Genomic DNA, 24,717 nt, shown 5'->3' on the forward strand with positions numbered 1-24,717 from the left:
ATGAAAATATACTAAGGAAGATGGTTTAATTCCTGGTTATGGCTTTAACCTTAGTTTCTAAGAATCTATGTACTTCATTGAGGAAGGGGGTTTCTACACTAGTCCGACTCCTAATGCAGAAAGAAAACGCACTAATCCTACAATTGGGCAGCAGAGTCTACTTTCAGATTGTGGCTTTATACCCAAATAGGTTAACTTGTAACCCAAAAGATCTAAACATCAATGTCTTGTATCAATACTCATCAACTAAGCTCTCCCCGCAATCATACTTAATGATTCTGCATGTAAAAGATATTACTCTTCATCTCATTAAAGCTATTTAATCCCTTCCTTGAAGAGAAGGAAGAATAAGACAAACACCAGACTTGTTGGGACAAAACGTATAATCCTTGATTATCTATTTCATAAGTAACACCATTGCATGTGGAGACAATAGCAAGATGAACCTATGTTCATTGCTTACATATATGGTTACAACTATTCATAATATAAAGCACCCATCAACTGAAAAGAAAACTATTTTGCACCCTTTTCCACTCCACCTTTTGTTCACTTGCCAAAGTTCGCCATATTTAGTCTCTGTCCACACTATCATCACGAGCTCACATCTGCCTCAGTCCCTAAAACTGAAAAATTACCTCTCGTGAAAGTCAAAAATGACTTTTAGCTGCATACTTCCAACTGCCTAAAAATGGCAAAAAGGCCACCTTGCTGAAAATGACACATCACTGTCTTTTAGTGCACCTTTCAATATCAGATTTCAGAAATAAAATATCCCCTTTGAGCTGAAAAAAGACTCCCAGGTAGAGATGGAATATTTTATCTCTTATTCAATTCATCATCACAAAAATATTTCAATCAATATGAAAATAATCTATCTCATGCAAGTAATTCTGAAAAAGAACGCCTCTCTGTTGCAACTTGCAGTTATTCCATGCTTGCATGGTATTCCTAGGTAAAAACGTTTCACTTGCACATTTACCTTTGACTTGCAGTCTCATTCGTTGGGGAAAATGTTTTGCACTGCCAGATGCTTCACATACACTGCTTGTAACAAAAACTTATCCTTCTTTACCTGTAATTTTACCTATGACTTTTCATCTTATTTCAGTAATCGACTATAAGAAAAATCTTCTTTGACAGAGAACCTAAATTCTACAAGGTCACACTAATAACAGTACCCTTAGAACAAACATTATTCCCTTTTAATTTTCCTGATAGATGGTTCAATTATGTTTATTGAAGTGGTGATTATGTTGCAACCTTGGATACTAAATTCTTCGTGCTTGGGATACATAAACGACAACTGCATCAATTGTGTCTGGTAACAGCCTTCTGTCTTTCACCTTTTATTAAATGGTAATACCTTGCCATGGCCTTATCAGTGGTCCAACATAACAACCAAACTACACTTGCCTGAAAAAATTCTAAAATAGCTTTAGTCAATTTATTAGGGAAAAACAAAATCACCCCTAAATTCGAACTTTCTGCCAAACCCGTAAGCTAATGCATGCATTTGATTGTGATCTCTCGGGCACACTTCTAATTTGGTGACATAACACACTCATGGCTTTTTGACCAGAGGTTTGTAACTTGGTGCTCGATCGCTCGTGTGAGAATCTGCCAACAAATCACTCATCACCCTAAAATGACAATTTTTTGCCAAACCCAGCTCCATGTTGGTTCTCAGCTACTACACACATCGGCTACTGGTCTGGGTAGTGACCCCATTTTTTCCTATCGGGCCCTCATTCGGCTTTTCCCAAGTCGTATTTATGCCCCAACCTTAACGTGGACCTCACCCCTAAGGCGATTGACAACATTGATCTCCACTTTGGCATGAGCAAGAGGATACCCGAAGTAGGTTATGGCCTTTGGGCAATAAGCTAGCCAAGTACATTTGCTTGAACAATTTCTAAAATTCTTTCTACAAATCTGTCCTATGCATATCCAGTAATCACGACAGATCATGGAACTACATCCCTTTGAGGCACACTGTGAAACAATTCACAAGCACTGCCTGTGATTCCACCTTTTGCAGTCGTGGCATCGTAAGGGATGACACCATTTAAGGTATCGCGTGACTGCAACATTTGACCAAAATCCATAATATTTCACATTTTGATGGATGTCCAAACCACTTCTAAAACCCTATACTAGAGCAGACACGAAGCACACATTTTGCATCCTAAGGCTCATTACTATTATGAAGAATTTCGTCTTGAGAAACCCCTTCGAACTTGACATGGCTTTGATGAAGTCAAACTATCTAATTCTCTTCATTGATGCGATCTCACATTGTGTAAATGCTGCCCCGATCTCTTGTTGCTCCGCGCGTTAGTCATGCAGTCCCTTGCACATGGCGAAGATTGCTACAGATTGAAGAAACATGAACGCAAAGGGAGCATTACAAAAATAGTTCTGGTTCAGCAGTTCGTAGCATACACTGTGATTCAGAGTATGACCATCGCCTCCAAGGAAACGGTAACCATCCTTGCTCTGTACATAATGTGTGAACCCTAACATATCATCCCCGAGCACCTCGTAACTATATAGTTAACCTAAAATTTCATTGCTTAGCTCGTATACCATGTCCATGCTCTCTCTTTCAACGTGCATTCTTTGGAAACCCTAAGATTTCATCATTGACCACATTACTTAGTTGCCCCAATTTCCTTTTTGACATCGCCTTGTGTTTCTTTTTATTTTTGTTAACTCGCATGAGTTTAGGCCAACCTTACTTATCATGCAGGATAACATTCATTTGTTTTGCTTGTCGCTTGTTTTATCCCGCGGGATCTCTGGCATCCCCCTCTACGCATGTGGGACAAAATTTATTTCCTTGTGAGCTCATTTGCTTATCCCGCGATTTTAACATGCAACCCAAAATACTCTGCGGGATTATACTTACGATTTTAACATGCAACCCAAAATACTCTGCGGGATTATACTTACTCCATGTTGTGCCCCGCCCTTATCCTGCGCGCCTTTGGAGACGAGGCCCACACTTTCCTTTTGAAATGCTCCAGCCATTTTGAAATAACTTTAAATCTCCTCGTGCTCATTAATTCAACAAAATGATTTAATTAAATTTGATTTTTCGTGGGTCCCTCTTTTCAATGAGTCAAATAAGTGTTTTAAAAAAAACACTTTCCCGGCATTATATTTAAAATATAATATTATTTTAATCAATTTGATTAAAAATAATATATATTTACTCTCTGAAGCCTTAATAGTTACATTTTGCATCAGCTATAGTCAGGCCCCAATGTGGGTCTAACTAATTTTTTTTTCGTTTTCAAACAACTGAACTACTGGGAATGACTTGATTCGCTACTTGGTTGAATCCTGGATGCGAGAAACTAAGCTTGAAATCTTTAGTTTGATCATTTTGCAACTTTGACTTTTGAAGCAAAACACCCTAGTAGCCTTCAGAACAAGCTTTAAAAACTGAGCAAAACACATCATCAGACCCTGGGAGCTAACACATTGATATACTGTAAAACATAGAATCCAGGGCATCTAACTGATCGTCCAAATGACATCTGAGGCAAAAGTTATTCACTGTCAAAGTTGCCTACTCAGACTTTTTTGAATCTGAAATTGTTGAATCAACCTGAGTAGCCCTCTAACCCTGATTTGAAAAAATATCCAATCATTGCATCAATGGCCGCCACTTGGCACACTAGCACATCAATATACCCTGAACACGTGTGCAAGAGGGTTTGACCTGAGTAGGTAACATGTAGAAATTATTCACCCTCAAAGTTATCTTCTTTGAAAGACTGGAAAATGCTGATGCTGAAACCCTAAAAAAGTTTGTTAGGAATGCGTTTCAAAAACTGATCAAATGATGAGTTGGGGGGCTACAAATCTGGGATATGGTAGACAATTTTACAGAGAATCATGGGGTACAATAGATTTGAGTTGCAGGTCAACTGGGCATGAAATTTAAATTTTCAAAGTGGCCTTCAAACTGTCGTTTGACAATGTTCAGTTGCAAAATTGAACCTTTTGCAAATAGAATCAACTTTGAAAACTGGTCAAATGGATTGATGGGACTTAGCTACTTGGCATGGGGCTTCAAAAGATAGCAAGGAAACATGAGAAACTCTCTGTTTGGCTTGACAATCAACTAGTAAAAAGTTATAAATGAAACAGGGCTACTCAAAAAAGTGCAGAAAGGTGCAAACAACAACCTTAACCTCAGGACCTCCAAAGGAGAATTCACAAATGCATCATAACTGATATGAGGAAGTTGCAAACAGACAAATGATATCTCTATAAGCTGTATAATCATCCCCCAAAGGGATTTCTCTTGACAATTCTCCAGTGCAAAGATATGAGCTCATCATATGAGCTACTCAAGCTTGCTCTAAAAGGCGATTCTACAAGCAACTTACAAAATTTAGAGCCGGGGTGTTCAAAATTATGCAAAACTTTTGAAGTCCCAACACCGCCAACATCACATCTTGAAAAATCCTATGATTCCTCTTCGATGAGATATGCAAAATAATAAAAGAGGGACCGTGAGCCCAAGCAACTTGAAGAAAATAGGCTGTAACAATGTGTCATTTCTTAAGATGTCAGTCCAAGTTTCTTGAGTTAGATATGTCAATCTTAGTATATATTAAGTTTGAATGTAGTTTGTGGTTTCTCTCTTGATCATAATTCAAAATTTGCACTTTACCAATGATTACAAGTTGGTTACAATTGCAACCTTTTAAATTTGCCAAATTTTAATCATGTGATTAATTGAATTACCTAATGAATGAAAGTGTAGGGTTGTAATGCTAATTCACCTTTTTGAAGGGATTAAAAAGAAATTCACATAAAGTCATCGCCAAATATTTAGAGGCCAACTCATGCTTGCACAAGTCACAAAATCATTGCTTTACTTTTGGAGTGCATGTTTTTAGTTTACAAAGGTGACATTATGCAATTTCATTGTTTAAAAATATATATTTAAAAAAATTCTTTTTAAAATAAACTAAAAAATAATTTTGTACTTAAATTTGCATTCATCAATCACCATAGAATTTTAATTTCGCACAATATTAAAATAAGAGGCCATAAGTACTTATTTGTATTTATTTTACCTATGGATGTATTTGTAATGTATAATGTAAGTGGTCGAATGTTAGGATTAAGGTGTCATTTATCTTCCAATCCTATGTATTTATAATGCATTATTCATGAGATAATTCTAGCCCTAAGGATTTCTATAGCGGAATTGAAAATTAATATTGTAATATACATTCTTGTTGAAATCTTGAGATTAGTTGTTATATGCATTCATGAAGGATGCATAGTTGACACTGCCATTTATGAATCTATATTTAGCAAATCTCTTAACATGCACATAAGAAATAAGTAGTTGAACATTTTGAATATTCTTGGTGGGTCCCATATGATTTGGGTGATGATTTTGAATACCTACCTTGGGATATTGGTCATCATGGATGGGTTACAAGTTGAAGATGCCATCTATTTTTAATATCAAAGTTATTTGTGCTATCCATGGTTTATTGGGAGTTAATTTTATTATTCTTCTTCAAAGAGCCTCTTTGTTTTGGACTTGGGAGTGGTGTAATTTACCATGGTTTGGCGCTTCATTGTTTTGGAAAACCATTTTTGGTATTCCTTTGCCATTTATCTATAAATTTGAAATATGAAAAGGTAGTTTTATGATGAGATTGTTCTATAGGTACATAGGTGTTGTTAGAGTGTTATTAGAGATAATTTGTTATTGTGTAAATGTTCTCTCCTTTGGGATTACTACACACTTGTCCTCTTCTTTGTGTGAAAATTTCTCAAAAAAATTTCTCCATGTAAATCTTGTGTTATCTATAGTTTTCACCTTATATATCTCTGTAAATCTTGTGTTGTACTAATTTCACCTTATATATCAATAATTTCTACATAACCCTTTTAATTTATCCTCTTTCTTTCATTTTTGTTGAAAAAACTTAGTTGTTTGTATTAGATATATTTAAGACTTCTTTTCTCTTTCCATTTATTTTCTTTCCTTTTCTGTAGTTACTTTTGGGTAAAATAAATAAATCTAAAATACCTATTTTATGAGGGAGTTGTCCCTCTTAAATTCAAATAAAAATGGCCTATTCAATAGTGCTTTCTTCGATTATTGTGAATGTTTGTTACTATTCATTGGTTAAGTTGTATTAATTTTAATTAAAAATTTAGTGAAATTTTTATTTACCAAAAGAATTTTGACGACTTTATTGGTGAACAAAGTGTTGGTGTAGACACCTATTTCTATCCACTTGCTTAAATGAATTTTATATTTGTTTAATTACCATCCATCTAGCTATTAGTTAAATTCACATTTAATTAATCTATCATCCAGTTTCCAACTATTAATTAAATTGGTATTTAATTAATTCACCCACTTCTTTTACTAAAATAAATTAGTCAATTTATTAAATTTAATTCACCTAGATAAATTCAAACTATTAAATAAATAAATAAATCTTATTTATTTAATTAAATCCCCTCCTACATTTAAATAAATTTATATTTAATTAAATCTTTCTTATTTAAATAAATTAATATATATTTAAAATTCTAAACTCATCCTACTTCCACTTTCTAGAATATGCAAGTTGCATGTCTAACCCTTCTAGATTCTTCTAAACCATTCTAATTAGCCTAAATCCCCTCCTAAGCATTTGCACAAGAGTTTATCCCTTGGATTAAAGCTTTATCCACTAACCTAATCCTAACCAAACCCCCTAGAGTAAACATCACGTCTCCTTAAACATTTAATGCCTCTTCTCTCTCCTCTCAAGCCGCCTCATGTTGACATTTGTCAACATAGGATTGGTTTGGAAATGCCACATGGATTGAAGATCATACAATCCTACCCCTTGTTAAGATAATTCAATTTTAACCATCCAATTACCCATTTCTTCTATAAATAGGACTTATCCCTTCACTATCAGGGGTCACCAAGTCTCAATCTTAGAATCCGAATTTTGTCTCTCTTTGCTTCTATCATAAGCTTAAGCATTTAGAAGCGTTGTTATCATTAGCACATATCATGTTAGCATAGCATATCATTTTAGTATAGTATTTCATTATCATGCCATAAAATCTACATCATAACAAGATTTGTTATAATCCATATAGATCTTAGTTGCATTAGCATATAAATCATTATCAACTCATCACTCGTTCTTTAGGTTGTCATTCTAAAGGTCAGTTGCTCAATGATCTGAGAGCAACCATAACTTGAAGAATCCTTGGAGATAGAGGACAATGAAATGTCTTGGAGGAATTGCTTATTTAACTTGTTTTACCGATTAGATCCTTTACATATAATGTTTCATTGGTATGTTTGTTATTCTGCTATTAATTGATTGACACCACCTTTCAAGCATACATTTTTTGCACCCACCGTGGGGCCCTCCCGCAATTTAAAGTTCTTTTTACAGATTTTCACGTAGGTTCAGAACACAAGTTTCTTCTAGCGCCTTTGATAGAGATTCTAGGGCCTTTGACAAAGTTTCTAGTGCATTTGGCACATCTTCTAGCACATTTGATAATTATTCTAGTGCTTCTGACAGTTCTTCTGGCGCATTTAACACTTTTTGTGGCGCTTTTGACAATTATTCTGGCGATTCTAATTAATATTTTGGTGCATTTAACTGTTTCCCCAGAGCATTTACCATATGTTATAGCACTTTTGACTTGAACAGAGAGCTATAATTTGTAATCTTAAAGAAAATTTTAGGCTTGTCAGCCCACAATATTGACTAATCTTTCAAAAGGTTTTGCAGGTGCTAACGTTTCTCGCAGGTCCAATGGAGTTAGATTAGCTTTTTACTTTACTTTCTCAAGTTTTCATCTTACAAAGGGTAAAAATTATTCACATTTTCTTTTTTTGCACAAGTTAAAAAGAATTCGACACTTTGTTTTGGTGCAAGATAAAAAGAAATCACACTTCATTTTTGCAAGGTAAGAAAAAAATCATCTTTTATTTAGTGCTTTAAAAAGAATCTCACTTCTTTTCTTGCAAAAGGTTAAAAAGAATAAAAAATTAAGCCTTTCTTTGTTTTGAAAGCAACTCACATTGTCCTTTGGTGCAAATTAAAAAGAACAAAGCAAATTTTAATTTTGTTACACAGGTATAACAAAAGACAAGCCACATTTCATTCTGCAAAATAACAAAGAACAAGCCATCTTTTTCCAAATTTCAAGTTCTTGTTTTTTGCAAAGGTTTTCAAAATTCTCAGGTTCATTTATTGCAATCATTGACTTAAGAGAACACTTCATTTTGCTATCTTGGATAAAAAGAACATCACGTTTGTTGGAACAACATTTCCAAATAGCATATAGATCACATTGCAATGATGGAATAAAAAGAACAAAAACTGTCTACCGTGCTTCGAAAATGATAGGTATATGCTCTCCCTTTAATTGGGTGATCAAAAAGTCGAACTCACTCTTGGTTTTCCTTTATTGCAATTAAGATGAATCCTTTAGCAAGTTTGCCCTCTCGAGAAGTCCATAAGGCCGGTGAGAGGGGAATGACCAAAGTGGGGAACGACTAATGACAAATATTCCAACCCACTATAATCAAGTGTGGATTGTGATGAAAATCACATCCAACAATTTTGCTTATTGATTAGGCTTCCCTTAGTATCTGCGAGATACGTAAAGCCTTTGTTCTAAAGGTTGGGATGCCTCCTGAGGGAGTTTATCATTGAAGACCACACGTAAGCCCTACTAAAAATATTTAAGAAGAGAAGCCTCATCGAGTCAATTATCCAAATATTTCTAATATCATAGTGCAAGGGTGGGGAAGAATCCACGCTCAAGACAGTCACCATACATCTCCCAAGAAAACGAGCCAATTGAGAAGCAATTATCTTTGGTTCAACTTCTAGTAAAAAGCAAAAAAATGGGTGCACTTTCGGGTGCGATAGGGTTGTTTGAGTTGAAGGAATATCAAGACGTGAGCTATTGATATTATTAATGACCCTTGAGATTAAAGAGTCTGACTGATGTGTCTTTTTGTTCAAACCAATGAAAAACAAAAGGGGATTTGAAAAGATCCTTAGAACATGCACTTAATGTTTAAATTAGTGACAAATATGTCATTATGTTCATGATTGCTTACTGTGTTCTTGTTAGTAATCACAAAAAATATCATGCTAAAAATTCAAAAAAATCAGAAAAATCATCCAAAACTTGAAAAAAAAAGAAGAATCGACAGAGTGGCACATTTAACCATTTCTCTGGTGCATATGATCCTCATTGTAGCACATTCAATCTTCATTATAACGCATATGACCTCTGTGCTAGCGCATACAATAAATCTGTTAGTGCATACACTCATTCAAGTATCGCATTTGACACTTTAAGTAGTGCATTGAACAAATCTTTTAACGCATTTACTCTAGTGCATTTGAGACAGAGGGCATTTGTTGACAGTTTCTACAAAATCCAAAAAAAGTTTTGGACACCCTTTTAACCTTCTTTTAGGTCATATTGTCACAGACAAGATTTCTTGAGCAAAAACAGACTATATTTCGACGAGTGATCCGATTACACCTTTCAACAACACACGAATCAAATACCTAGCTTATTTAATCAAGTTAGTCAAATCAGTTAAAGTTTCTATATCATGATACATCATTTCTAATCAAGAAACTTAATTAATCACTTGACGCACCTAGTCATATCAATAGGAAAGCATCAAACCTCTTATTTCGACTTTGTAAACTTGAATCAATCAAACAAGTATTTGCAGTCCAAACATCCTTTCAAAACAAGCCACAAATTCAAAACACTTGTATGATCATTTTCTTTCTCTCAAAAAGGAATAAGCTTAGTCAAAAGACAATCTTAAAGAGAAAAAGATTTATTTACATAAACCACAAACTCTAGTTAAAACAACACACATTTCTACACTGTTTTCGTGATTATCGACACGGTCGTGGAAACACGTTTGATGAGGAATCTTTAAAAACACGCACCTTTGAACAAAGATCCGCATTATGACAACATCTCAATAGAAGTGTGAAAAATTATTTGTCCTATCTACCTCAACAACAAATCACCTACTAAGTTATTCAAATACCTGTCAACAACAGCCACTATTAGATCACTCACATACCCATACTAACTAGAGCTCAAAAAGAAAAAGGCAGAGAGAAGGCAACAAAACCACAATCAATCATGGCAAGAAGAGAGGAAAACCCCTTTTACCGGTATCAAGATCTTGAAATAGAAGACATAAACGATGAATTAATTCCAGAGGCTCAACAAGATTCCAAGTTCCAAAAATTTCTAGAAAAACTTCTAGAAATTGACCTAGAAAAATACTTTATGATGTTAGCAAGTCAAGGGGCCAAACTACTTGCTGATTTCAATCTAAGCAAAATAAAAGAAACTCCTAGGAGACTAGAAGTCGAGGCAAGCCATAATGATGATAATCCTTTGAATGCATTAACAAAACAAATTAAGGGCCTTCAACAATAAATGCAAGACATGAAAAGGGGAAGAACACAAAGATATACCTTGGAAGACATTTGCCCCTATTCGATTGATCAAAACTTGAACATGATACCATTTCCACCAAATTGTGAAATTCTAAGATACGATAAATATAATGGCAAGACAAACCCACAAGACCATGTGAGGGAATTTCGCACCATGAGTTTGAAATTTGCACATAACGAGACCTATTTAATTAGATTATTTCCAAGAAGTTTTGGTGTTCAAACCATAGAATGGTTCTCAAAACTCCCACCAAGTATCAAGATATTCAATGAGTTGGTAGACAAATTTATATCACAATACTTATACAATATTCAACACGAAGTCACCATGCTTGATCTATGCAATATGAAATAGAAAAATGGCAAAACATTCCTTGCCTTCTTGCAAAGATGGGGACAATTGTTTGCTAGGTATCCTCATCCCATGCCTGGAAAGAAAAAATGAGTATTTTCGTTGATACACTAAATAGTGAAATGAGCTATAGACTCCAACTGCAATGTCCACCAAGTTTTCAAAAGATAATCGAAAATGGTCTCAAGATTGAGGAAGCCCTGGTTAAAAAAGGAGTGTTAAAATTCTCTAAAGAAGGCACACAATTTTCCAACAATTATAACAACACTTAACAAGAATGATAAATCCAAATTCTAGACAAGAAACATGAACATTGTCAATGATGGTGTGGTTGATGCACATACACTCGAACTAAAGCAACCAATCTTGAACTTATCAGGAATCACACCCTTGAACAATCCAGATAATGCCAAACCTAAACAAGCACCTACACCATATCGAAGAAAATTCATGCCTTTGGGGCAGTCTCTCGAATCGGCATTCAAAGAACTCCTTGCAAACAAACTCATAGCATTACCAGATACTCGAGATTTTGAACCAAATGTCAAACCAACATGGTGGAATAACACCCATTATTGTGAGTTTCATAGAAGCAAAGGTCATATAACTAATGATTGCCAAAGATTAAAACATATTTTTAAAGACTTGCTTGATAGAGGTGACATAACTGTGGACGGACACAAAACAAATGATGATCTTAGAATATTCAAATATCCTCTTCCTAATTATGAAAAGGGAGAACCATCTTCATCAAACGACAAAGGGAAGAAAGTGAATTACATCTATGATAATGTTATCAATCACATTTACACATCAGATAATCAAATCAATGTCATTAAAATCAAGGATAAACAAGAATACAAACCGGTAAATGTGACCACACGAGCACAATCTAATTATGTATTGGAAGGAAACACATCTAAAATAGCTACTATCCCTTCAAATCAATACAACTTGGTAGATCAATTACAAAGAACGCCAACACAACCATCCATACTAGAACTTCTTAAAATCTCACCTGCATGCAAGGATATTCTAGAAAGAGCCCTTGTGGATACAACGGTACTGAACAATTTGGATGTTGATCGATTCCAATCCATGGTGGGGCATTTAATCACACTTCACAATCTATCATTTTTCAGAAAATGACGACATCTCCTTGAGTCATCCACATAACACTCCACTCCACATTGAAGTATTAATCCATAAATATCAGGTCAAATGTGTATTAATAGATGGAGGAGTTGGTTTAAATATTTGTACTTTAAAGCTTATCCGTGCATTGGGTTTCTCATAAAAGGCTATAGATCCTAAGAAAAAGATAACCATCAAAGCATATGATGATGAAGAAATATCTTCAAAAGGATTAGTGGTATTGCCCATCCAAGTGGGACCAATTCAAAAGGATGCAATTTGCCAAGTCTTGGACATGGACTTGACTTATAATATACTCTTAGGTCGACCTTGGATCCATGAAATGCAGATAGTGTCATCTACCTGCCACCAATGTATGAAATTCCCTTACAATGGACAAGAAATCTCAATTTCAACAGATTCAAATCCATTCAACTATTGCAATAACCTCAAGGCAGTTCAAGATGTCTTGGTACCACACAACAAGGAAGCTCTCGCTTCCACTTCGTCAAGCAGTGAAACACAATTCAAGGCCTTATCAATAGATTTGGAGAAAAAGATGCAACTGAAAGATAAAGGTATGGGAGAATATTCTTTTGAACATTCTTTATGTCTATCAAAACCAATTTCACCAAGGTCTCATGGACAACCATCAACATCTAAGGAACAATCTTCACAACCTATCAAGCTCTTTAAAGGTACATTTGTCAAAGCAGGCACTCTGACAGATGAATCTGATGGTAAAGACATTCTAAACTGGCTATACAAAGATGAAAAAGGCACCAAATAAGCAACTTTGAATATCGAAGTACAAACAGAGCAATATGGTAAAGGGTTCAAAATCATGCAAAAGATAGGATATTATGGTCATGGTCCTATTGGAAAAAGAAAAGAAGGTATTCTACAACCCATACAACTTGTTACACAAAATGCTAAAGACAAATTAGGACTAGGCTTTGGCCAGGACATTCCAGTTCGTAGACAAGAAGAAGAAATAACACACAAACAACAACATGAAGCAACTTGAAAGCAACAAAACAAGGAAACCGTCCAAAAGCAAGCAAAATAAGTAGTTCGTAAACAACAAGAAGAGGAATATGAGCAAAAACAAGAAGAACTTGCCATCAAGGAGGAACCTACTCAAAATCTTTATGAACATATCCATAAATTGCAAGCTAGCTCTGAAACAAACTCAAATGAGTGGGAATGGGATTCACCTAATGAAATATCTTGTGATGAGAAAGACATTGATGTCATCAAAATCTACGCACGTATACTCTATGAAGGACAAAGCTCAGGGTCTAGACCATTTGAATTTGGATCACAACATATTAATAACTCTAGTTAGGATGATCAAATTAAAATGAGATAGAGAATTCCAAAGAGAGTACTATCATAGACCTTGACTTTGCTATCACAAGTCTTGACAACATTTCCATCATGACCCTTATGGCCTCAGATCTCAATCCTTCAGATGGATCCTTACCATTTGTACATCCTGAACTCATCGACTGGGAACAAAACAAACCTCTTAATATACCCATCTTTCCCCATGACGATGCTATTGTTAACTATCTTTGTTCAGTTAATTTAGAAACATGTTCCACTAGCGAATCTCATAACAAATCTTACAACCAGTAGAGTCCCAAGTCTCTTAGTCAAAAAATGAATAAAGCAAAAAATCGATCTAATGGTGAAAACCCTTCATTGGCAGTATTAGATCATAAAACAGTAAAAAGAAAGAGCGTAACCAACGATGAAAACCTCTTGGAGGCACTAAAGGACGAGAGACTTGACACTCTTCTAGAGCATTATCAAGAGAGATCATCTATATTGATTGAACCAACTAAATCAATCAACATTGACACCGAAGAGGCAACAAAAACCATACACCTGGCCGAATCATTGACATAACAAGAACGACTTAATTTCACCAAGTTCTTCAAAGAAAATAAAATAAAATTTGCTTGGTCATATGCTGATATGCCAGAGATAGATTCAGACTTGATCATGCACCACTTATCCATAGCTCCTGGAGCTAAGCCAATAAAGCAGAAGCTGAGAAAGATGAACCCACATGTAGCACTTCTAGTCAAAGCAGAATTAAAAAAAACTACTAGATGTAGGATTCATTAGGCCAATCGACTATGTAGAGTGGATTTCCAACATTCTACCAATATCAAAACCAGACAAAAGCATCAGAATATGCATAGATTTTAGAGATCTTAATAAAGCTTGTCCGAAGGATGATTTTCCTTTACCCAGTATAGACACAATTGCGGAGTTGACAATATGACACACTATGTTACCACTCATGGATGGTTTCTCAGGTTACAATTAGATTAAAATAGCATTTGAAGACCATGACAAAACAACTTTTACATCCCCATGGGGTACCTATTGTTGGAATGTCATGCCTTTCGAATTGAAGAATGCAGGAGCTACCTATAAATGTGCTATGACCACAATCTTCCATGACATAATGCACACTTTCATGGAGGGCTATGTAGATGAGTTACTGGCAAAATCATTCACAAGGTAAATTCATCTAGAAATATTGGATAAAATGTTTCAATGATTGGAAAAATTCAATGTAAGGCTCAATCCGCAGAAGTGTGTATTTGGAGTCACCTCAGGAAAACTCCTAGGCTACATAGTATAAGAAAAGGACATCAAGGTAGATCCAACAAAGGTACAAGCAATCATGGAGATGCCACCTCTTAGAAATATCAGTTAACTAAGATCACTACAAGGAAGGCTACAATCCATCAGAAGGTTCATCTCACAACTGGTCGACAAATGTATACCCTTCACTCATTTGCTACATAAGAATGTTCTTTTCAAATGAGAGGTAAAATGTGAAGACGCCTTTGGTCAACTGAAACAATATCTGATGAATCCATGAATCCACCTGTATTGATGCCACCAATAACAAAAAAACCACTTTTTCTATACATATCAGCAATCGAGGTCTCCTTGGGAGCTATGCAAGCACAAGAAGATTTAATAGGTAAAGAAAGAGATATTTAGTACATCAGTAGAACATTGAGTGGTTATGAGCTTAACTACACATTCATCGAAAAAGCTTGTTTAGATGTAGTATTTGCATCTCAAAAATTACAACACTGTATGTTAGTCCACACAATCAATCTTATAGAAAAGATAGATCCGTTGAAATATCTACTCACTCGGGCCACTCTAACAAGCAGACTAGAAAAATGGGTTATGATATTGAGTGAGTTTGACATTCAATATATGGACATAAGAGCCATCAAAGGCCAAACAATAGCAGATCAGTTAGCTGAAGCACCATTACAAGATAATCAACCAATGCATATTGAATTCTCAAATATAGATGTCCTAGCAGTTACAACACAACCATGGGTATTATACTTTGATGGATCCTACACCCAACATGGATCAGGTGCTAGAATCCTACTTATCAATCCTCAGGGACACACAATCCCAAGATCTTATAAATTGATGTTCCCCTGCACAAACAACATAGTTGAATATGAAGCCCTGGTCCCTGACATCAAATTAGCTATAGAATGGAACATCATAGAGTTACTAGTCTTTGGGGATTCTCAGCTGGTTATCAATCAGGTCAATGATGGCTATTAAAGAAAGGATGATAAGCTAATGCCATACAAGAAAATGGTGGATGATTTTAAGAAATACTTTGTTGAGATCAAGATTGAGCAAATTCCAAGACTTGACAACAAAGCTGTAGATGCCAATGGCGATCATCGCCTCTCTCCTACAAATGTCGAAAAAGAAGAATCATTATGAGTCCCTTGTGGAACAATTGTTTTCCCCTGCCTATGATAATCTCGAATTCCAAATCATATGCCACCTAGTTGGTTTTGAATCTCCAACCTATGGGAAAATCTATACCTATCTGAAAGACAATACCCTTCCACTCAATCTATCCTAGAACCAAAAATGAAACTTTATTCGTCAAGTAGCCCATTATACTCTAACAACCGATACACTTTACCAACAGGGTCTTGATGGTACTCTCCTTAGATGTCTTGAAAGGGGTGAATTTGAAACCGCCTTATGTGAAGTTCATGAAGGTATTTGTGGTACACATTCAAGCAGTGCTACTCTAGTCTAGAAAGTTCGAAGACTACGGTACTATTGGCCAAACATGGAAAATGAATCCTACCAGTTTTTTCAAAAATGCTAGAAATGCCAAATCCTTGAAAATATTATCCATGCATCGACACATGACCTACAACCGTTCACAACATCATGGTTATTCTCTCAGTGGGGACTCAACCTCATGGGTAAGATCCATCCCTCCTCAAATGGGCACAAATTCATAATCACAACCACTAAGTATTTCACAAAATGGATTGAAGTTGTTCCATTAACCACTATCACCGACAAACAGATATCCTCCTTCATTTTGAACTACATTATCTGTTGATATGGCATTCCTAGTTCCATTATCACTGATAATAGTAGACCCTTCAAGAATCAAGATGTGCAATAAATTTGGGAAAAATTTCATATCTAGCATCGCTTTTCCATGCCTTACTATCCTCAAGGAAATGACCAAGCAGAAGCTTCAAACAAAACCATTTTGAAAATCGTAAAGAAAACTATGAACGATATTGGCTGTAATTGGCATGTCCAATTAAATCCCGCCTTATGGGCATATTGAACTAGCATCTGTACCCCAATAGGAGCCACACCATATGCACTTGTGTATGGACCAAAGACCATTTCACCCATTGAGGTCAAGGCACCCTCACTCAGAGTATCATTGAAAGGACTCATCCTAGATGAGGAATACCGAGTATACAGTTTACAAGAGTTGGAGTTGCTCGATGAACGTCGTCAACAGGATTTTGATAATCTAAAAGCATATTAGCAAAGAATGTCCAGAAGCTACAACCATAGAGTGAAGCCAAGCATGTTTTAGGTCGGTAATTTAGTACTGAAAGAGAATCTCCGCAATCAACAAGATCGGGAAAAGAAGAGGAAATTTGAACCAAACAGGCTAGGTCCATTCGTCATCATATCAACATATGGATCGGGGCCATATCGAATATCTACACTAGAAGAGGACCTATTCGATGAGATTATCAATAACATCCATCTAAAAAGGTCATACACCTAAATCACCCAATGCACGAAAAAAAATAAATCAAAAAATCAAAAAACAAAAAAACAAAAAACAAAAAGGTGCAATAAAAGCAAGTAGTGAAAACTTGACAAAAGGTGCTATTTGTGATTGATCGACTCTTCTATCTAATAGTACATATATCATATATTCACTATCCTCTATCATTATCCATATATGTAATAAAAAGTCTTGTATACACCTCGGGTGTTGCAAAAATATCTCACCATGGCTTAGTGATCATCGTATATATCCATAATAAAAGGTTTTGTCTAGACTGAGAGCAAAACAATGAACTTAGTGGGGGAAATTCACTTTGAGATTACCCAAGCAGGCGACCAAACAATGAGGCATGCGCATCAAACGAGGATCATAAAAATTAATAGTGAACATTAAAACCAAATTCCCAAACACTCATAGGTAGAATCCAAAGAAAAACAAAACTAAAATCCATTAACGAGATGTTTTTATCAAACAAGTAGCATAAATAAGCATGAATGTTCATCTATGGTAGTTGGATTTTTGTTATCATGTCTCCCAAGCGACTCAAGGATGTCTTGAAACTACCAAAGCAAGGAAGGAGTTTGATATTTTTTTTCTACTATATGTGAGTGAATCCTTAATACTATGCAAATTTGTCGCAAGATATGATCGGTAATGCATTATCGAGGATATTTCAAATTGGTATAGATGAAGGTTAACTCTTGCTTTTTTTACCCAAACAACACTCAGGTCATCTTGGTTCAATTATACCTCGATGCTTGTGTCATTTTGCAATATAAAAATCCATTAAGTTGTACTGAGGTCATCATGGTTCAATTATACCATCGATGTTTGTACTAACTTTCAACATCTTAAAAGCTCAATGATGATATAAAGGGCAGAACAAACTGATCGACAAAATGACAACATTGCATCATTTGGCTTGCATGGTTACGATAGATTACAATCATATTAATTGCATTTAGTTGCATTTATTCATTATCATAATTACATTCAGTAGCATTCATTTACCATCATTTACATCATTATCACATCACTTAGATTGCATTTCAAAACACTCACATGCATTCATCCATATCATTCTAAAATCTAGTAACATGTACATTCATCCATAACATTTTTTAAACTCTAAAAGAATTTACATTCATTCACATCATTTAGGTACATTTTCATATAATCATCATCCTTATTGATAACATTCGTACAAAAAGATCATTGCATCCATCCATTCATTACATCATATAAGCATACATCACATCATAATAAATAAATACATCATCTCAAAAACATCAATCGACAATATCATAGAGAATTATGATAGACATTTCATCAGTAGATCCATCTACATCAACATCATCATATAGAAATTTATTGCATCCACAACATCATTCATCATTTATAAATACCATCGTCATCATCATTGCATTTAGTTACACATCATCATACATAAGCATAGGCATAAATAATCACATGCACTCATAAACATGCATCATATAGGCATCTATAGCATATATAACATAAATCCAATCCATCCATCCATACATTACATCATATAAGCATCATCACATGTAAAACATATATAAACATCACATCATCAAGAATGAGTACAACATATGGATCCTGTAGTCACATAAATCTGTCCACTTAATTAAATGAATATTTAGTATTTATTTGATTATTTAACTATCAATCAATAATTAATTAAATTAATATATTTAATTAATTCATCTTAACCCTCTTCTCCTATTAATTAAATAAATTATTCAATTTATTTGATTTAATTCACTTAACCAAATTCAGACCATTAATTAAATAAATAAATCATATTTATTTAATTAAATCTTTTCTCACATTTAAATAAATTAATATTTATTTAAATTCCCCCAAAATCCCACCTCTCACATTTAAATAAATTAATATTTATTTAATTCACCTTTATCCTCCACCCACTTTCATTTTCCTACAAATGCAAGTTGCACAACTATTTTAAATAAATTATTTTTTTAAATCACCTTTATCATCCACCCACTTGCATTTTCCTACAAATGAAAGTTGCACAACTATTTTAAATAAATTATTTATTGAAATCACTTTTATCCTCCACCCACTTGCATTTTCCTACAAATGCAAGTTGCACAACTATTTTAAATAAATTATTTATTTAAAATCCTATTTATCCTCACCCACTTGAAACCTTTAATGGTTTCCCTTAAAGTCTTCAAACTTAATGGCTTCCTTCTAGAGTCTTATCAAACCTTTAATGGTTTCCCTTAAAGTCTTCAAATTCAATGGCTTCCTTCTATAGTCTTCTTAAGCCTTTAATGGTTTCCCTTAAAGTCTTCTTAAGACTTTAATGGTTTCCCTTAAAGTCTTTAAACTTAATGTCTTATTTCTATAGTCTTCTTAAGCCTTTAATGGTTTCCCTCAAAGTCTTCAAGCATTTAAATGCTTTATCTTCCTTTTTCTCATGTAAATAAATTAAGATTTATTTAAATCCAAAATTCACATTCACATTTAAATAAATTAATATTTATTTAAATATCTATCCAAATGCAAATTACACCATTTAATTGAAATAAATGATTTTATTTTATTTGAAAATCCCAAAATTCCTCCCACTTGCATTCTCCTACAAAACCCACTTGCAATCCTAACCCCCTTCTAGATTCTTTTAACCCCTTCCTAATTAGCCTAATCCATCCCCTAAATATTGTCACATTCCTAAGCAACTTGGAGTCACTTCTCAAAGCCCTCAAAGTCTTTGAAAGACATTTAAGGCGTTAAGTCTTCAAATGGTTAACCTCTAAAGTCTTCCAAACCATTAAAGACTCTGACATAACCATTTATGGTTAACTCACCTTTTACCTTTGGTTAGAGACTTTCCTCTAACTTAACCATTCTTTTGACTCATGGGTCTCTTCAAAGCATTTATTTCTTTGACTAGGGTAGCCATCATGTCCCCTCAAGCATTTAATGCTCCTTATCTCTCCTCTCAAGCCTCCCCATGGTGACACTTGTCAACATGGGATTGGGTTGAAAGTCTCACATGGATTGAATATCTTTCAATCCTAACCCTTGTTAAGATTGCTCAATCTTAAACCTTCATTTCCCCATTTCTTCTATAAATAGAACCCTTCTCCTCAAGCAAAGGAGGAAGAATTAGAGTATTGTTGTTATACTAGTATTAGCATAGAGATTTTTCATAGCATCACTATCTACACTTGCATAGCATTTGCTTATCATATTCAACCATCTTGAATCTCCATATGGCATCCATGGCTAGTGTTAAAAGCTGAGAGCTACACTCATGTGGGACTTGAAGAGGAGAGGAACAAGGGAGGAGCAACTATGAGCATCTTGATTAGCATTTGGAGGAGTATAGTTTATCTATTCTATGTTTGTATGCTTTCTATTTCATGCTTAATATCCCTCTTGATATGCCTATTTAGGATAATCTTTTGTTGCTAACACTAACGTTTGTTTCTTGTGCTCTTGTGTGTGTTGCCATCAAGCAGATTTTCTAATCCCTTTTGTAGAGCATCAGATCCAAAGAAAAATCGTCGTTGCATCTCATATAATCATCAAAAGAAATCATTGTCAAGGGTACACAAATATCATATCCAAATAAGAGATACATCAAAAAATGGTCCGAATCATATAATTATCCAAATGAATCAGTGTATACATCACAATGATACAAAAATTGGGGCACATAGACCTATGCATGACTATCCCCAGAGGCTGTAGGTCTAGATCCACCTGTACCCAAAGGACCATCACCTGCCTACCACCACTCGAATCTCTCATGGGACCCATGACACCCGACTCTCTATGCCTCGCTGTGATCCCCCATGCCTAGAACTATGTGCATACTACTCTGCTCGTCTTGTTGGGGGCATGGACTGAAAATAAAGACCCCTATAATAGTCGGCCCATCCTATTTGATATATGAGCTCTCTCATCATATCTTTCGTTCGTCCTTGGGCGTTTGTCTACTATAAAGTCTGTATCAGCTCCTTGACACGACCATATCTCTCTATCGTTGTTTCACGCTCAGTCGTCAACTAAGCAATTTGATCATGCGTCTGTGCTAAATGCCCCTGCAACCCCTGCATCATAGATTGTAAGGCCGCTATCTGGGCTTGTTGCTGATGAGGTGGCACCATAATCTGTACTACGGGCTGCTGTGATGGTTGTGGATTTTGAGCCACCTGCATTAGAATATCCTACAAGGGAGCCAATGCTGGAGGCATATCTATTTGCCTCCTTTGAATCAATGACTTCTCCTCCTCTGTCTCCTCTAAATCAAAACCATCTTCTCCATAGCCCCCGATACCACCAATATCCTACCCAATATTTAAAGGTCCACCCCGACCTGCATCTCTCACTCCACCACCCCTCCCAATCATACCTCCACCCCTACCAGCCTTTCCTCTGGCTCTCCCCATCCTACCTCCACCTCTCCCTCGACCCCGACCACCAGCTGCTCCCGCTCTCTACCTGCGAGGTTGCGGATGGTCCTCGTCATCATCAACCACCTCTAAAGGTGGTATCGGCTCTCTTGACCCCGTTAATTTTGAAAAAGGGTTCTCTGCTCTGTACTAGTGAAAACTGAGGTGTCATACCTCCATTTGTAATATCCAAGTGCATGTTCCAATAGGAATGTGGGAGGGCATAAAACTCTGCACGAGTTGTGTCAAAATCTAGTGACAAACCCCAATCTGCCTTGTCCTTGTGTGTACGTGCATACAAAGCAGAACCTTGAGGCATCCCCTGGGTCCGGCCAAACTGCCTCAACACACGAGTTAGGATAAATCTCTCAACAATATACAGTGTCTGACCAATCAGACATCAGCTCTACAACAGAACAAGGACCTCTGTCGCATCCTTCAACTAGGCCTAACAATCAAGGTACAACCTCCATATCACTCGATTCACATCATCAAGTTGTCGAATCCAATACTCCAATTTCCCAAGCATCGGCTGGGAAACTATGTGGATATAAGCATACAAATAGGGTTGTCTTGGTGCTCGTGCTATCTCTACAATCAACTGTGTCATAGCTATGTACCTCCCAGGCCCAAATTTGAAGCAATGTCACCCCAACAAATAATTGACAACCTTGTCATACACTACCTGGTGCAAATCATGATATAGGTGAGATAGGATGCAAATCCCTCATGCATACCGAGTACCCTGTCTGACCATCTGCTCTAGAACATGGTCCATCCCACTGCAAATCCATGAGACCTCCTATCGAGACATAGGAAGCCTCCCACCAAATCTGCCAATATCGACGACAACAACATATAACACTCAACCATGTACTCCCAAAATATATTAGGTCCCTCGATCTCCTTATCTCCAAATACTCGTCATAATGCCATTGTAGCTCATGATGATCATACAAGTACTAGCTCTCCAGTGATTGAGATCTAAAGAATTTTGTATACATCCTCATGAGTCATTATTATCTCTCAAGTGGGTAGATGGAAGGTGTTGTGATCGCTATGCCACCTCTCCACCAACGCAATCAATAAAGCCACGTTCATCCTATAATCGGGCATGAACAAAATATGAGACAACCTGCAAGAATCAATGATGGCCCTTTCTACATCGGTAAGGTCTCCTCTCATGGTAAAGGTCTTCGAGAATCATTCCTGAGACATCAATACACCCGCATCCTCCTGAAAGGTGATATCAACAAAATATCATCTCTTTATCCAGCTAATCAAATTCATCAATCAATCAATCAGTTATCCTATCCGCTCCCTATCAGTGACGAAGTCACACACTCATCAACTTTGGAGTTTATATCATAAACTCTTATCAATCAAGAGGTCAATCTAAATTAACCTATCAGTGACGAAGTCACATACTCATCAACTTTGGAGTTTCTATCGTAAAATCTTATCAATTAGAAGGTTAATCTAACCTATCCTATCTGTGGCACGGTCACATAATCGTCAAATTTGGAGTTTCTATCATAAACTCTTATCAACCAGGAGGTTAATCTAACCTATCCTATCAATGGCGTGGTCATGTAATCATCAAATTTGGAGTTTCTATCTTAAACTCTTATCAATGAGGAGGTCAATCAAGCCTATCCTATTAGTGACACTTATTCATCTGACACTTATTCATCATGAGGTCACACAATGAATCAAATCTATCCTATCAGTGACTCCCATCAATCATGAGGTCACACAATCAATCAAATCTATCCTATAATCAAATCTCGAGTTTAATTTGTTGACACTCATCGATTATCTGATGAATTAAATGAAATCAAATCATCAACTCAAGCAAAAACATCCCAATTATCAGAGAATTGACATTTGTATCACTCAAAAGTTGACAAAACTCAAAAGTTCACTCTCTGTCTTGAAGCAACACAATGGACCACTGAGAGGGGGGTGAATTAGTGGCAATAAAAAACTTACACTTTCTAAACGAATAAAACATTAGTAACAAAAGTCAAGAAACTATGAGCAGAGATATTAAACACATTTACACACACACGCAAGACAAATTCATAACACAAGATATACGAGAAAAACCCATCGTGGGAAAAACCTTGGTGAGAAATGTTGCTGGAGTCTGCTGCTCCAATCAGGCCTCACAAGTAAATCACTGATTACAACATTTATAGGTACCAACCCAAAGGAGCACCAACTCCTAGCTTTATGGACATCAACCCAAAGGAGCACCTACCTCTGATCTGAGCACCCACTCAGAGAAATACAATGAATAAGTTCAAAAATAGTTTAAGCACCTTGTTACAAATGAAGTTTTGTAACTCACTTTTGTTTTGCTCTTGAGATTGACCTTATTCTTTCCTTCTCACAATCTTTGATCTCTACCCTCTGATCTTTGATGTCAATCTCTGCTTTGTGCCTTTTTTCCTATTCTTCTCTCTGCAACTAGGTCTCTGCTTTCTACTCTAGTCATTCCTCCTCACACTGTGCTATCTGCATCGACTTTGCACTTCTTTGGTCTCGGGTCTTTGCAGTTCTCTATCTCACTCTTTGGTCTGCACACACTTCTATCTGTGTCGTGCAACCACTTTGCTACATCTTTGCACTTCTTTGGTCGCTAGACTCTTCTCTTCATGACTGCATTCTGTTATTTCTTCTTTTTCTTTCAGCTCCCACATAGCTGCAACTCTCAGCTTGCTTCTGCTACTCTTTTTCTTTTTCTTAGTCTAGCCCAGCTCTGCAACTTTTTCTCCTTTTGCGTACAATTACTAACAACAATATCTACATTCAACAATCATTCACATGTATTCCACTTATTCTTGCCGACTTACATACTCTTTATATACTCAACATTCACCTCCATGAGGTTGACCGGATCACAACTCAACACAGATCAAACAAACATAGTTTGCATTGTTATCACAGAACATGATCTGTATAATTTACTATGTTACATTAGATTCATCTATTTAGTGGGTTGAAAATTCTTTATATTTTCTCCAATCGGCAATTCAAGTTCCCAGATGCTCAAAAAAGTGCGCCAACCTATATCCTTCACAGACTTTAAATCTGGACCGTTGATCTTCTAGT

The sequence above is a fragment of the Cryptomeria japonica genome, chromosome 1 (assembly GCF_030272615.1).
Source record: "Cryptomeria japonica chromosome 1, Sugi_1.0, whole genome shotgun sequence".
Classification (NCBI taxonomy): domain Eukaryota; kingdom Viridiplantae; phylum Streptophyta; class Pinopsida; order Cupressales; family Cupressaceae; genus Cryptomeria; species Cryptomeria japonica.